We start from the raw sequence: 15,647 nt of genomic DNA on the forward strand, positions 1-15,647 counted from the left end.
CCGGAGAGAAAAAAGTTGATTGAAGCCTTTAAAAACTGTAAAAACGCTTATTGTTTAACATTCCTGTGGTGAAGATGGAGCCGTGTGCGCAACTGTAAAATCGAAACTCACGAACAATAGCGTGGGAAGAGCAGGCTGGTGTCACAAAGAAAGAGGTCCGTGTGAAACATCCAGGAAGTTGAATTCCTAGACGGGCATTAGCGAAAGGAAGACAGTGGAACTTTTAAAGGTGCCGGACCGGAAGTGAGTTTTATGCGGAAGGAAGGGCCTGCAAAATACCAATCTGACCTACTCTACATGAAATTACCATAGAGAAGTTGCGCCCGACATTTTGAGGAGGACTTCAACTAAATTTGCTTTTTTAATATATTTCTAAGGGTCTTTGGAAAGCGTAAACAGAGAGGCATGGAGGACTAAATCTTATCATCTAGAAGAGTGCTTTATTTTGCGAATCTGTGAATTGGAAAGAAATCGCCAAGACGGAGACCAGGAGAGGCAAGAAAAGAGCCGACTCAGACCCAGAACTTAAACCGGTTGTGAGACCTAGGATTGGATCTACTTCAACCCCCAAAATGACAAGGTAAAGCGAGAAAAAAGAGATGCAGGCCTCCATGGAAGCAATGGAGAAGAGAATGACAGAGGCAATACAAGCCATGGGGGAGCAGATAGAAAAAACATTGGGGGACCAACTGGAGAAGCAAACTCAGATTCATCTGAAACATCTAGAAGAAGTCCAAGAGAAGAACATAACAGCATTGAAGGAACTGGTTACTACAGAAATAACTTCAATCAAGCAAGAAATGGAAGGAGTTAAGAAGGATGTTCAAGCAAATGCAACCAAGACTACAGAGACAGAGGAGAAGATACAAAAAATAGAAGAGAAACAAGATTCTTTGACTCAACAAATTACAAGATCAGAGACAATGATGGAGTTCAGAAGGATGCAGACTCATCTGAGATTCAGAGGCATTAAGGAAACAGAGAATGAGAACTTAAAAGAAAAAATGATGGAAGTGATAACGGCCTTTTTGGGCGAGGAGGAAGGGTCAATGGACTCAGACTTTGATTTGATTTATAGAGTGAACTCCAGAATTGCAGAAAAGAAGAATTTACCAAGGGATGTAATTGTACAATTTGTAACAAGATCAACAACAGAGGAGATATTCAAGAAGCAATTCACCGTCCCTTTTGAAATAGAGGGAAACAAAATTATGGTGATGAGAGAACTCCCAAGAACAATACTGCAAGACAGGAAAAGGTATAAATCCTTGGCGGACAAACTCAGAGCTTTGAGCATCAGATATAGATGGGAGATTCCACAAGGTTTATCCTTTACGTATCAAGGTGGGAGGATTCAGATCAGATCGATGATGGACTTTTATAAATTTAAGGCGGACAATGCGGACGTCTTTGGAGAACTTTAAAATAAAACGCATAATGGAGTACAAATTGTTGTCATGGAATGTTAATGGATTAAATTCACCAAACAAGAGGAAAAGAATCAATCATTGGATACAGAAACAGAAATGCAACGTGATATGCTTGCAAGAAACACATATTAGAAAACAGGATATAAAATATTTAAAGAATGCTTTATTTGGAATTGAATTTTGTTCTGCGGCCTCAAACAAGAAAAAAGGAGTTGTGACATATGTGAAGAAGGAGTTACAACCTACAGAAATTTTTAAGGACATAGATGGCAGATACGTGGGTGTGGAATTAATGATTCAGCAGAAAAAAACATTGTTGATCAACGTGTACGCACCCAATGGAGCAAAGGAAAAATTTTTTAAGGATATAACTGACCAATTACAACAATTGACTTATGAGCAAGTTATTATGGCCGGAGACTTTAATGGGACAATAGATCGTGTAGACAGAAAACCACAAAAGGACAACGAATTCAGCGGAAAACTGCCAAAGAATTTTTTTGAATTAGTTAAGCAAGAAAAATTAGAAGATGTTTGGAGGAAATGGAACCCGATGCAGAAAGACTTTACTTTTTATTCCAATAGACATTGCTCTTTTTCCAGAATTGATATGATTTGGATGTCTGAAGAATTATCAATGAAAACACATAAGACTGAAATTTTGCCAAGATGTAATTCAGATCACAATCCGGTGGTATGGAGTTCCACAGAAAGGAAAAAACCCTTTCTGTGGAGGATTAATGAAGACTTGTTGGATAAGAAAACAGTAATTGAGATGTTAAAGGAAGAAACGAAACAATTCTTTCAACAAAATTTAAATAAAGAAACACCGATACAGATTGTATGGGATGCTTATAAAGCGGTGATGAGAGGAATTCTCATCTCGCAAAACGTGAAGCAAAAAAAGGAAAAACTTCAAAAACAAACAGAAGTGTTAGAAAAAATTGCTCAGAAAGAAAAGGAATTAAAAAAGAAGCCTGGAAAAAAGCAAATTATTAAAGAATTAAAGTTGCTGAAGGAACAACTGAATGAGACTTGGAATCAGGAAATGTATTGGAATTTAAAGAAGTTACAACAGAAATCTTTTGAAGGGGCGAACAAACCGGGAAAATACTTAGCTTGGCAACTTAAGGCTAGAAGAGAGAGAAGAATGATAACCAAAATAATAGAAGATGGAAAAGAGTTCGTTGATCCTAATGGAATAAAGAGATGTTTCTTCAAGTATTATGCTAAACTATTCCAAACAACTAGAGTTGATCTTGAGAAGATTAAAACATATTTAAAGGAGATTCCACTACCAAAAATAAGTAAGGAATACAAAGATTTATTAAATGGTCCAATTCAAAAAGAAGAAGTGATGAAGGCAATAGAAGAGACAAAGTTGGGGAAGGCGCCTGGGCCGGACGGATTTACAGCGAAATTCTACAAAAAGATGAAAGAAGAAATTTCCCCGGTCCTGGAAGCTTTAACCAACGAAATAAGAGAAAACAAAAAGGTGCCGGACTCATGGAAAGAAGCAATTATTTCTTTGATTCCAAAGGAAGGACAAGATTCAACAAATGTAAAGAACTACAGGCCAATATCTCTTTTGAACAACGATTATAAAATCTTTGCAAAAATTATTGCAGAAAGGGTGAAAAACTATTTACAAACGGTAATTTCTGAAGATCAAGCGGGCTTTTTACCCAAAAGGCAGATTAGAGACAATGTAAGAATAGTAATGGACGCAATTGAATATTATGAAAAGCACCCAGAAAAAGAAGTAGCTTTTCTGTTTGTTGATGCAGAAAAAGCTTTTGACAATCTTAATTGGAATTTTATGCACCAGATGATGGAAAAGATTGAAGCGGGACAACATTTTAGAAATTGTATTGAAGCTATCTATTCTGAACAAAGAGCTAAAATAAATGTGAATAAAGAACTGACAGATAACTTCAAAGTACAGAAAGGAACAAGGCAAGGTTGTCCGTTATCACCGTTATTATTTATCTGGGTATTGGAAATACTTTTACAAAAAATACAGTACGATCAAGAAATAAAGGGCTTGACACATAAAGGACACCAATACAAATATCGAGCATTTGCAGACGATGTAATGTTTATGGTGGAAAACCCAACAGAAAAATTGACATTGCTTTTTCAAAAAATAAAGGAGTTTGGAGAATTGGCCGGCTTTTACGTAAATAAGAATAAAACAAAACTTATATGTAAAAACATGATCAAACAAAAACAAGTGGAACTACAAGAACTGGTACAATGTGAAGTAGTTAAAAAAACAAAATACCTTGGAATTGAATTAACGGCAAAAAATATAGACCTATATAAGAATAATTATGAGAAATTATGGACTAAGCTGACTCAAGATTTTAAGAAATGGGATAAAATGAACTTATCACTGATGGGAAGAATATCAGTTATAAAAATGAATGTCCTACCACGTTTGATGTTCCTGTTCCAAACAATACCAATTCTGCATAAAACGGATTTGTTGGCCAAGTGGCAACAAGAGTTGTCAAAATTTGTTTGGGCAGGCAAGAAACCAAGGATCAAAATGAAAATACTTTGTGATGCCAAAGAAAGAGGAGGTCTACAAATGCCAAATCTTAGACTATATTATGAAGCGGTTTGTCTAACATGGATGGATCAATGGGTGAAGCTTGAAAATGACAGATTGTTGGGGTTGGAAGGGCATGATTGTAGATTTGGCTGGCATGCATATTTATGGTATGACAAGATAAAAATGGACAGTTTTTTTAAACTTCACTTGGTGAGAAAAGCTTTGTATATGGTATGGACAAGATATAAGAAGTACCAGAGTGACTTAAGACCATTGTGGATTGTACCAGTAGAAGTGTTGATATCTTACTCAAGACAGCGAGGTAGAGACTGGTTGCCATATAGAGATTTAATTAAAAAAGAGGGAACAGAGTGGGTAATGAAAAAGCAGAATGAAATTGAATATGAATATGAGTGGTTGAAATATATGCAGATTTATGATCTTTTTAGATCTGACAAAAAAAACTATGGTTTTAGAGAGGAAAAAAATGAAATTGAAAAGGTATGGGAGAGTGGAGGAGGAAAAAATATTTCTAAAATGTATAAGGTGTTGTTAAAATGGTATACTGAAGATGAAACTGTTAAAGAACAAATGTTAAAATGGGCTATTAATATGAATAAGGAAGTAGATATGGAAACTTGGGAATATTTGTGGAAAAACTCTATTAAGATCTCGACATGTACTAATGTTAAAGAAAATTGTTATAAGATGATGTATAGGTGGTACATGACACCTAAGAAGATTGCAAATATGAATCAAAATATGTCAAACAAATGCTGGAAATGTAAGAGGCATGAGGGCTCATTTTATCATATGTGGTGGACTTGTGAGAAAGCTGTAGACTTTTGGACAAAAGTCCACAATGAAATGCAAAAAATACTGAAATGTTCTTTTAAAAAAGCACCGGAAATTCTGCTTTTGGGACTCAAAATGGAAGAAGTCAATACGACTAAAAAAACTTTACTCTGGTACCTGATAGTGACAGCGAGAATGATTTATGCTCAGTTTTGGAAGACAGAAAAGGTACCAGAGGTTGAAGAATGGATACAAAAAGTTCTGTTCATGGCACAAATGGATAAGATTACAAAAAAACTGAATAACAAAGAAGACGATGAGTTTTTTGGAGAATGGAATGATTTTAAAATTTATCTGGAAAAGAACTGGGATGTGAAACAAAACTTAATATGTTTAGATCAATATTAAGTCAAACGATGTTATCTTTAGATTGTAATGATGAAAAACTGATATTGTTGATGATATGAAGTAATTTGGAGCAGGGGTGGAAGCATTGTGGGAAGCCATTGGAGGGAGGGGAGGAACTGGGAATGGGGTAGACAATTGATAGAATGAAATGTTTTATATGTTGTATTCCTGAGAAAATAAAATTTGTTTACCAAGTAGTTGTTAGCAAGTGTCCAAATTCCTACCAGTCAATACATAAAAACATCTGTACCTCATAGGGCGGGGAGGGCCCCCCTGATCTAATATGATGTCCGCCACCTCAACCAATATATATATAGTCTTCAATATATATATAGTCTTCAAAAACTGCTCTCCCCCTTATTTCTTTTGCCAGGATATCTAAAATTAGAAAACTGGCCTGAAGTGGAAATTGGAAGAATCTGGAAATTTGGCAGCATTCCTTTCCAGAGTAAGTACATTGTTGAAATTATATTCCTTTTACATAACTAAAATGGGCATGATAAGGTGAAAGCAATGTAAATTAAAACAGTATATCGTTTATTGGGTTGACTCTCCTAGCCTAGAGAATGGTATTCAGAATGGTAGAGTTGGGGGGATCTCCATAAAAGTGGGCTCTTAAACATTTGCTGCCGATTTATCAGTGAAATAGGAAATCACAATCCTCCATGTTTTACTTGGAGTAGGCAACAGTGTAATTGATATGTCTCACTTTGTGGTCTCTGTCAACATTGGTAGGTGTGTGAATGGTATTAATTACAATCATGATAGATCCATGATGGATGGACACTGGTGTTATTCATGTGTCCCAATGTTACTTGGGCCCAGTTGGTCCAAAAGAAAAATCTTTGTATGAAACTATGGAATTGTAAGACTTAGGTAGTGAAGTAAAATTCAAGGAAGAATAACTTTCTTGTAGGACTAAGTATGTTATCCCTGTTGCTGGGATTACCCTAGAATAATATAGTGCAATTCCTGTAAAACTAACAATGCAATCCTTTGCGAAATTAAACCAGTGTATGCCAGTTGAAATTAATATGCTTAGAGTAGAGTAAGTCTGCATACCATTGCACTGTTCAGCTCCTACCTCGTATTGTGCTACTGTGCAATTTATAGAGTGGTGTCTGTTATCCCTTGGATTCAAAACAAACGGCCATGTTCCTGGCTACTTAGGTTAAATGTGACATTTATTACTTGAGCAGTCTAATCCTGGAAGTAAATCTTGCAGAATTGATGGTGGTTTGTTTCCAGGTAATTGAATATAAGATTGAGATGGTTTAATTCTGTTTGGCAAAAGCTTGGCTTACTGGTTTCCAGTTTGGTTAGTTGTGTGAGGGAAGTATTACATTTGGACCTCTCAATTAATTAGCTAATGCTATAGCTGATTATTCTTTCAATTAAACCGGTGAAAGCTTGCAACTCAGGTTAACAATTTATTAGAATGAAGGGATAAGTAGTTGGATCTTTTTTTGGGGGGGAAGCCAGCACCATGTTTGGCCTTGGTGTGTAGATATATAGACTCCACTGTTTTACAAGGTCATAAATGTGATAATTGATTATGGCCACTGGTGAAGGCTTTGGAAGTAGATGTTGTTTTTCAAATAACAATATATAGTTTTACAAGCTCGTTTAGAAGTTGGATGTCTTAAGTGATTTCTGGAGGCTAGACGGTTCCCTTTATGATGATGCCATGGCTATGATAAATTGATAAGGTTTATATTTCTCTGGGTCTTGCTTGGTTCCAGTCAAATGCTGTTGACACACAATGTTTGTTATCCTTTTTGCACAGAGGGAAGCTTTGTAGTAGAGAGCAGGTGCTGTTTTCTCACTGACTGAGTAAATTAAAAAGGAGACTGTGGTTAATGAGTTGCTGAAGTGGTATTCCTTGACTAAATGTTGGAGAAAGGGGAGGAAGGGAATGGAAGAGAAAGAGAAAGTATATTTAAAAGAGGCTGATTACTGACAGGGCTCTTGGTGCATTGTTTCTGTCTGTCTCTGTGTGTTTTCTTGCTCCTTGATATTTAGAAAGCATCTTTACTGATCCTTTTGAGCAAAACCAGCTCTAGCAATAGCTGGCAAAACAGAAGCAATTAGTGGCATGCTCTCAAGGGGAGAATCTGAGGCTTCACTTTAAGTGCAATGGTTAAATCCTCTAAAATGGAAACCGCTGCCGCCAAAAAAAAAAATCTGTAATTGGACACTAATGTATTTTGTTGTCATAGTTGATAGCTGCTGGGTTTCAGGCACATAATTAGTAACGCATACTCGTTAGAGACAGTAATACCGAAAATCCTAATTACCAGTGGAAGAGAGGGAGAGTAGGCAGGTAGGAAAAGGAATGTAGAGCTAGAAAACTGAAATTGTGTTCTGTTGATAGTACCTAAGTAGAGCTGTATGCGTCAATAAAACAAGTGTCCTACTGTGCTGGAATACAAATGGGCTGTCTGCAGCAGGATACAGCAAAGACATTTGGCAAAGAGGAATAGAGCTTCTGGCGTAATGTAATTGAATTGACCATTTCTCTAAAGATACAGCAAATTGTTTGTTGCCACATTCATCATCCTAAGGGAGGCCAGACAGCTTGCCAAACATGTGATATTTATAATAATAATAAGAAATAAAAGCCCACAACAGTTGCACTAGAATGCAAATTGCTCTGTTTGCAGTCACTGTAGAACTTAGGGTAATAAGAGTAACAACAACAACTACTACTATAATAATAATTATTATTATTCCTTTTATCTTCTGATTTTTTAAAATTGCATTCAATTCTCCATTTTCATCAGCAGAAGTAACTTCTGCTTGCAGGAAAGTGGAAGGGCAACTTTTGGTGATTTCCCTCTTTCTACAGCGGACTGCCTCATGTTCCTGTTCCTGGAGGTTTACTGATCCCTGGAGGAGGCACAGAAGGCTTCAGCGGAAGGGACGATAGGACCCACCCCTCTGGCCTCATTTTGATGAAGAAAGACTAAATTAGTTGAAATCATTACCCAAAATTTAGCCACTTTGATCCCTGACTATCCTGCGGGCAATAGGTAGTTTTGTACACAATGTATGTGTGACAGTGCATGGAACAAAAGATTGAGCTTAATTATGTGATGTATGAGACCAGTAGATATGGGGACTAAGTGACAGCTGGCAGGCTAAATTTGCACTGGACTTTTCCTGTGTGAAATTAACTTCTGCCCAATTGCTGCTTTTGTGGGAATGCCAAAATTAGCTCCAATGTTAGAGCCCTTCCAGAGCTTGAGAGGTTTCAAAAGTGTGTTAAATAAAGCAGTCTGATACTTTCCCCCTTTTAAAATAAAAACATTGGAGGCATTTAAATTCCTCTTTCCACTAGCACACTGCTCCTTGCTTGAATTTGCTGTGGTATGACAGATGATGCAACAAGCAGTAGCGTATCTGAAATGACATATGAAATGCTCAGCCTTGGTACATGGGGAAAACCCTCTCAAGCTAGCTCCAGAAGACTGAGTGTAAATTGTATTTTGACAGGGCCCCTGGGCCATGCAGTGATGGCTCAGCAAATGAGAAGCAGTTAGCTTTTAGATCACCACATATGGCGAAGACAGGCATTTTTATTTCTTGCACCACTGCGCTCCTGATAAGGCTGGAAATTGGAATCAAAATAATTAGATTGGCTAAACGGATCCCAACAAATGAACCAAGTTAATTAAGGGGAGGGAAAGCGCCTTTGTATTCCAAACCCATGGTATGCTCCTTTTCATTTGTGATTTTTGTATGTGTGCTGGGAGAGTCAGGGAGAGAATGCAGCTGTGTCATAGTTAGGCAGAGAGTGGGTTGCTTTTAGGATATGTGAGGAACACAGCTGTGTAACTAAACCGTTTTTTAAATTAGCCTGTTAAAATTGAAAAATGTACTATTTAAGAAACCCATTTATTGAAAGAAAACGGAAGCGAGGTTTAAAAAAAATATAAATCTGATAACCACCATACTTCCACACAACTGACAATATACTTTACAACTGTACATACTATCCTCTTGCTTTCTACCTATGATCAAAGAAGACCATAGAGCCCTGGACAAGAATATTACCTCTTCTATTCCTGAAAGTCAGAACTAATTAACACTGTGGATCAGTCATAATTCTTGGTATTTCAAAGAAGAAGAGGAGGAGGAGGATATTGGATACATACCCCACCCTTCACTACCCAAAGGAGTCTCAGAGTGGCTTACAAACTCCTTTCCCTTCCCCTCCCCACAACAGACACCCTGTGAGGTAGGTGGGGCTGAGAGAGCTCTGACAGAAAATGCTCTTTATCAAGGACAGCTCTTATCAGAACTATGGCTTGCCCAAGGTCATCCAGCAGGTGCAAGCGGAGGAGTGGGGAATCAAACCCGGTTCTCCCAGATTAGAGTCTGCGCACTTAACCACTACACCAAACTGGCTCTCTAATGTTCTCCTAGCACAATCAACATCTTTTAATTCTTGGGGAGGTACTGTGGCACAGTGGAAGAGCATCTCCAGTTTTAAAAGACCAGGCTGTAAGCGATGTGAAAGACTCCTGTGTAAGGCTGTGGAGAGCTACTGCCACTCTGAGGTTTTGGACAGACTGGCAGCTTGGAGCATTATGTTGCCACCTCTAACTGTACCGCTTTGAAGTGCTGCGGGGCATACCAACCTGACAGCTTACCCTGCTGTGGGTCACCCACGTGGCCGTTCCATGGTCAGGCATCCGCATCAGTGTTCCACCTCAGCCACGGAGCGTGCTGCCTAGTCGTTTTTCAACAAATGCAGGTGTGTGGGTGTGTATATGTGCTTATGCAGAAACTTAAAAAAAAAAAACCCAGTGGTGGAAATGGATCTGCAGGTTCAGACTGCCAATCTGTTTTGTTTGCAGTCCACTTTGTTCAGACATCTAGCCGTGCACAATGAATGTGCGGGGAACTGAAAGCACCACATGTTATGTGGTGGCTATTTACTCTGTTTACAGCTCGTCGTATGACATGGTGAGCATTACTGGGGAACGGCTGACAGATGTGGCTGTGTGACCGAGCTCATTTAATCCATTTGGGAAGAACAACTATATCGGGCCAAACTGCCTGTCTGACTGCAGCCTGAGAAGACAATACTGAGTTTGATGAACTGATAGTCTGATTAAGATAGCTTCATATGTGTGTTCCTGTGTGGACTTGTTTCAGTTTCAAATCAGGATTGAACTGTGTTTTAGAATCCTGGTTTGTGGGGAACAAACAAAATTTTAATTTGTCCAGATGGATGCATGCTTGAACAAAAGTTTACACATTTCAGCTGTACTCAACATGCAAGGGGAAATGGAAGGAGTGTGAGGGAATGGCAAGAAGCCAGGTTTACATATGTCACAAACACAACATTTTTATCTGAAAGGAAGGCTATTCTGAATGCCAAATGATCTCCCTTTAAAAAGGTTATTCACAACAGGTTGTTTTTATTACAGTACATAACTGTAAGTTGTACAGAAATTTAAGATGGCCCCCCCTTTTTTTTCTTGATGGCACATGTGGGGGGAAAAACCTTAGTCTTCCTTTCTGGTAAGGAGTGTTCCTCTTACCCCTACTCGAAAAGGCCTGAGAAGACCAATTCTTCCTCCTCTGTTATTTCCTTTTCTTTTCGCTTATGGTCAGCCGTCTTTAATGTTCCCTGTCATTGTACAGCAGATATATACAACCTCCAACTAGATGGATTTCATTATGAAATAGTTGTGATGTAAAGGAGGATGGATAAATCTCTTTCCTTCATAGCAGGCCTGCATGAGGCTGCTGAAATCCAGGTCCAAAGGACCAACCTCCTGCTCCCCTAGCTCTCAACATGGGGGGGGGGGGGCGCACATGCTTAAATTGGTGGTTCACTAGACGTCTTCCTGCTGCCTCACAGCTCAAAGGAGGCATGTGGGAGGAGGTGCTGGTGTCCATACCTGCTGCCTTGGCTGCCACACACAAGAGAAGGCTTTGAAGTTCAGCACACTGAATGCAAGGTATGGGCACTTGCATAAAGACAGTAATACTAGAGTTTTAAAATATGCTCTTGGTTTCCAGTTTGATTTGGTAAATCCATTGATCTCTGTCTGATCTGTTTCCTGGGTGAGGCCTAGCAGCAGAAGCAACAAATAGAATTGCACAAGATGGTGAGTGGAGCTGCTCCAGGCACAATGATGAAATATGCCCATTTAATAACATGGTGCACTATTGTGAACTTCTAATTTGTAAAAAGCCGAGCTAGATTTCCTTCACACACACACACACACACACACACACACACACACACACACACACACACACAAAAGATAAATTTGGCTAAGGAATTTTGAAGATGATCACAGTAAGATTAATTGAAAACACTGTTATTTCTGTGTGCTAATAATTGGCTACAGTAAAACAGTCTCCTTTATGTAAACAGTGCTTTGTTGTTCTGAAGTTTTTTATTTAAACTTGTGCTGCATCCCTTTCTGTGCACAAATATACTTTTGAGAAGGGAAGGAAATTGAAATTGTTTATAAAGTGATTAACTCTAGGATGTTGCTGAAACAATAAGGTGCATTTTTTCACTTCCCCCCTCCAACTCAAGGATCAAAGAAAACAAAGAAAACACAAATGCTGAAAAGAATAAAAACTGTGTGTTTAAAGTCCCATCTTTTCTATCTTAGGACTGGCCCGAAGGTTTTCTGACTACAAAAGGGCTGTATTGCTTGTTTAAAGAGGATCTGAAACAATGTAATGTGGAACTTTGCCAGAAAAACCGATCTAGATCTGTTCTACCTTTTAATAACCACAGGGGTGGGGCTTGTATGGTCACAGCTGCCTCTGTTGATTAAAGGAGCATTTGTATTCCAGAGCAGCACATAATTTTTAGACCTCATTTCAAAATGTTGAGTTTGTGAACAATGGGAGGATTTTTCAAGGTATTCAGTGAACCTATTGCCATGTATTGGGGGTGGATGTTATCGGACCACATTGTGTGACAGAATTTATAAGCATCACATTCTTACTGCCTGATTTTTTGATTCTTGCTGTTAACTGGCCCATGATAACACATAACTCCCTCTCCCTTCTTTTTGGCTGGCATATAACAAGTAATTTTTGTGCAAGAATCATCGCAGCCTTTCCAGCCACCTAATCACAGGCCTATGAAGGCTTCTTTAGAGGAATCAGCCCCCCTTCCCTCCACAGCTGCATCAGCTGTCCAAACTGAAATAATTTCCTTGCAGCTTTGATGCTTGCTTGTCAAGCAATGCAACTCAAGCCAACAGGGAACAAATGAAGGAAGATAAAAGTCAACAGCCCTGGAAATAATTCTGGTTACTCTGCAGCACCTGTACATTTAAAAGCAACAGTGGAATGCTGTATTGTCTTTTCGTTTTTGCTATTGCTTTCAAAGCTGTGACTGTTAATTACTTAGACCCAACCCCAAACCTACCATCTGAGTGGTCAGACTCACCTTAAAAGTCAGCTTATAGTGCAGTGTTGCCATCTACCATCTAGTTCTCAGATGTTTTGAGGGCCCGCCCAACTAAACATACTGATGGTAGACCTGCATGCAAAATTGTGTTGGTCACAAAATCCCTGTGCATGTGAGCTTTGCCATCCCCATCTGTATTTTCTCCCCACCCCCAATCAGGAGAAATTCAGCTTAAAAAGTGGATCTGTGTAGAAATGCACAGGCAAGAAAGGGTTCATAAGCCCCTCCCCCCCATGCTACACTCAATAGATCCTTCTGCCTCCATTTTATCTGCAGGATCTGTAAGACCTGCCACTGTCACATCCAGTTGCATTTTTAGTACATAAGACATAGAGGATAGGTCTATCAGGTAGAACCTTTGTCCAGGGGCCTGTAGTGGCTCTCAGCAGCCCTGGCTCTTGGCAGCCCTGGCAGGAGCTGAGAGGGAGAAAGCATGCCCTGTCTCCTCCATGGCTAAGGTGGGGCATTCTCCTTTCTTCTTGCAAGCTGCAGAGCAGAAAGGCCTTCTGACACCATTGTGGATATTTCTGATATCTATCAGAAGTGAAATATTGGAATCAGGAAATATTATGTTGGGCTGTGTAATGTATTGAAACAATTACATGAATCACCTCATTGAACTCCCATGTTAAGCTTAGAGCCAAGCTTAGGGCTCCTCTGAACGGACTTCCTATTGGTCGCTCTGTAACAGCGACCAATCAGAACTATACTATTCCCTGCGAGGGAAAGACTCCCATTGGTCTTTAACTCATCAATCTCATTGGTTGTTAAATGTAAATAGGCGTGGCTATATTAGTCCGGTAATGTTTAAAAGGAGCATAGCTCCCAATGTTTTCTTGTTCTAGTTTTGGAATGCGTTTGAGTGTTTGCTTGCTACTTCAAATAAAGCTGAATCACTGAGCTGAAATCATTCTCCGATCCTTTGTTAGCGCGATCTAACAGGCTGCAATATGCAGTCAAAATGTTTTGAATAACTTTCAAATAATTCAAAACCATACCTGTATTTTTAAATTAATGTTATTTATAGTCCGCCTTTCTCATAGGGATTCAAGGCATCGTGATACCCCAGACACCATATTATGACCAGAGGTTTCTCTTGCATCAAAATTTAAGTGCATAAGCTGCTGCTCATTGTATTGGCTGCACAGAAATTACAGGAGTGTCACAGTATCCTAAAGTGTTATAAGGAAAAATCAATTCCTTGTGTTTGGACCAAGCACTGTAAAGTGCTAATTCTCGTTTATGTCCTATTTGCATAGATGTTTGAGAGTGCCAATTCATTGCTTAAAGGCAGAAAATATTCTATGGAAAATACTGAGGACAGGCACATTTTATCTTAGTTAAATTTTATTAAGGTGGGCCTTAATATCTTTCTGAGGTTATATGTATTTTTTTCAATGGAGAAAAGCTTTTATGAGGCAGTTTTCAGAAATGGTGTGACCTACTCAAGTGGTAGATGGTGTCCCTATTAAACAATCTCTTGTGTTTCTAGTGATAATTTAATTATGCCAATAGCTCACTATATTCTTTCCAGTCCTCTCTATAAAGTTCTTAGATTTGGAGAAGAGGGGAGAGGGGCTTTCTTAGGACCTCCAGATCCTCAAAGCAGCTGTTATTTAGCATCTGAGTTGCATACAAACTGTGTAAGTTGTTTGTCCATATGAGAGTTTTCATTACGGTTGCAGACATGGCCTGGCAACTGGTAGAAGTCCAAGGAGGTAGGGACATGGAGAGAGCCATCAGTTTTACTATAGAGTTCCCATCAATTCTTGGAGTGGTGTGAAATCACTTCTGGGTTTCCCCAGAAGTGATGTCATGCAGTCAGCTGAACAGCATCTTTTGGTTAGTTTTTCTCCCATCGCCTCTCTGAGTGGTGGCAACAAGAGCGGGTTGCCGGTGGGAGGTCTTCTGCCCATAGTAGGAACCCTGGTTTTCTTATGTGTTGTATGGGTTTATCATACTTCCTCTTCTGAGTTGGAATTATAGTACTGTTTATGCAGTGACCTTTGGTTTTAAGTAAATAAAGTAAATTATGATGCTTCTGTTATCTGCTGCCAGATAACTCAGTCATAACCTATTATTCCTCCTGACAGTTTTCCGTCTGTTGTTTTGTCCTATTAGATTTCTGCCACATTCGCCCCAGTTTGCTGAGCCAAAAATTATCCTATAACTTTCTCCCTTACAGTTAGTGTGAATTACACAGATGATAGCTCTGACAGTTCCTTTGGTATTTTATCTCCTTCATTTTTCTCAATTTAAAGAAAACATACTGAAATACAAATGCATTTTGTACAGTATCATATGTCCAGTGACTCAATCATATGTAGAGTCCCCATGGCTACATTTTACCTCACCCCTGCTCTTTTACCCTTCTTCTGAAACTACACGGTAGCTCAGCATGTTGGTGTCTGAATAAATGGTGAAACAAAACACCATTTCACAAACTCACTAGCTTGCATCTTGACTCTTAAACATCATTGTATGAATCTCTGCTAAAATATCTTTTAACTTATTTAAGTTATTTTTCAATCATTGTGCACAAATATATGCACTTTGACAACACTGAGAGAGTTGATGCTTCTGAGTGCATTTTATAAGAGAAGGCATATTCTTTCTCAGAATTAACACATGGTGTGGAATCCAAAAGTGACTTTTCTGCTGCTCTATAATGAGTTTGATGGGGAAATTGCTTTGTTATCTTGCCCTTGATCATCGAGAATTCTCAGTTAACTGCCATTGCCCAGAGGGCAGGCTTCTCATCCTCAGCCACCAATCCCCTGCATCTTTGGGCACACATGTGCCCCAATCCCACCTCTGCCGCTCACCAGCTAGATGCCTCTAACTGTTGCTGGCTTCTAATAACTGGTGCTGCTAGCTGATGTAATCCTCAGATGCTTGTTTTCCCTTCAGCTTGCCTCAAGCTCTTGGGAACCATTTTTGCTGGAGGGTTCCCAGGCAGATGGCCACTTGTCTCCTTGCTGCTTACAAAAGCTGGGGGGGG

At 39.1% G+C, this 15,647-nt stretch overlaps 1 long non-coding RNA gene across 1 annotated transcript in view; it reads left to right on the forward strand.

The window, feature by feature from the left end:
• LOC107115345 overlaps positions 1 to 15,647 on the forward strand; it is a 184,435-nt gene that overhangs the window by 66,492 nt on the left and 102,296 nt on the right. The window contains exon 2 of the long non-coding RNA XR_001482671.1: positions 5,564 to 5,638. This is a non-coding gene — a long non-coding RNA (uncharacterized LOC107115345). The remainder of the gene's footprint in view (positions 1 to 5,563; positions 5,639 to 15,647) is intronic.

Source organism: Gekko japonicus, unplaced genomic scaffold, assembly GCF_001447785.1.
Source record: "Gekko japonicus isolate JY-2015 unplaced genomic scaffold, Gekko_japonicus_V1.1 scaffold601, whole genome shotgun sequence".
NCBI classification, from domain to species: Eukaryota; Metazoa; Chordata; class Lepidosauria; order Squamata; family Gekkonidae; genus Gekko; species Gekko japonicus.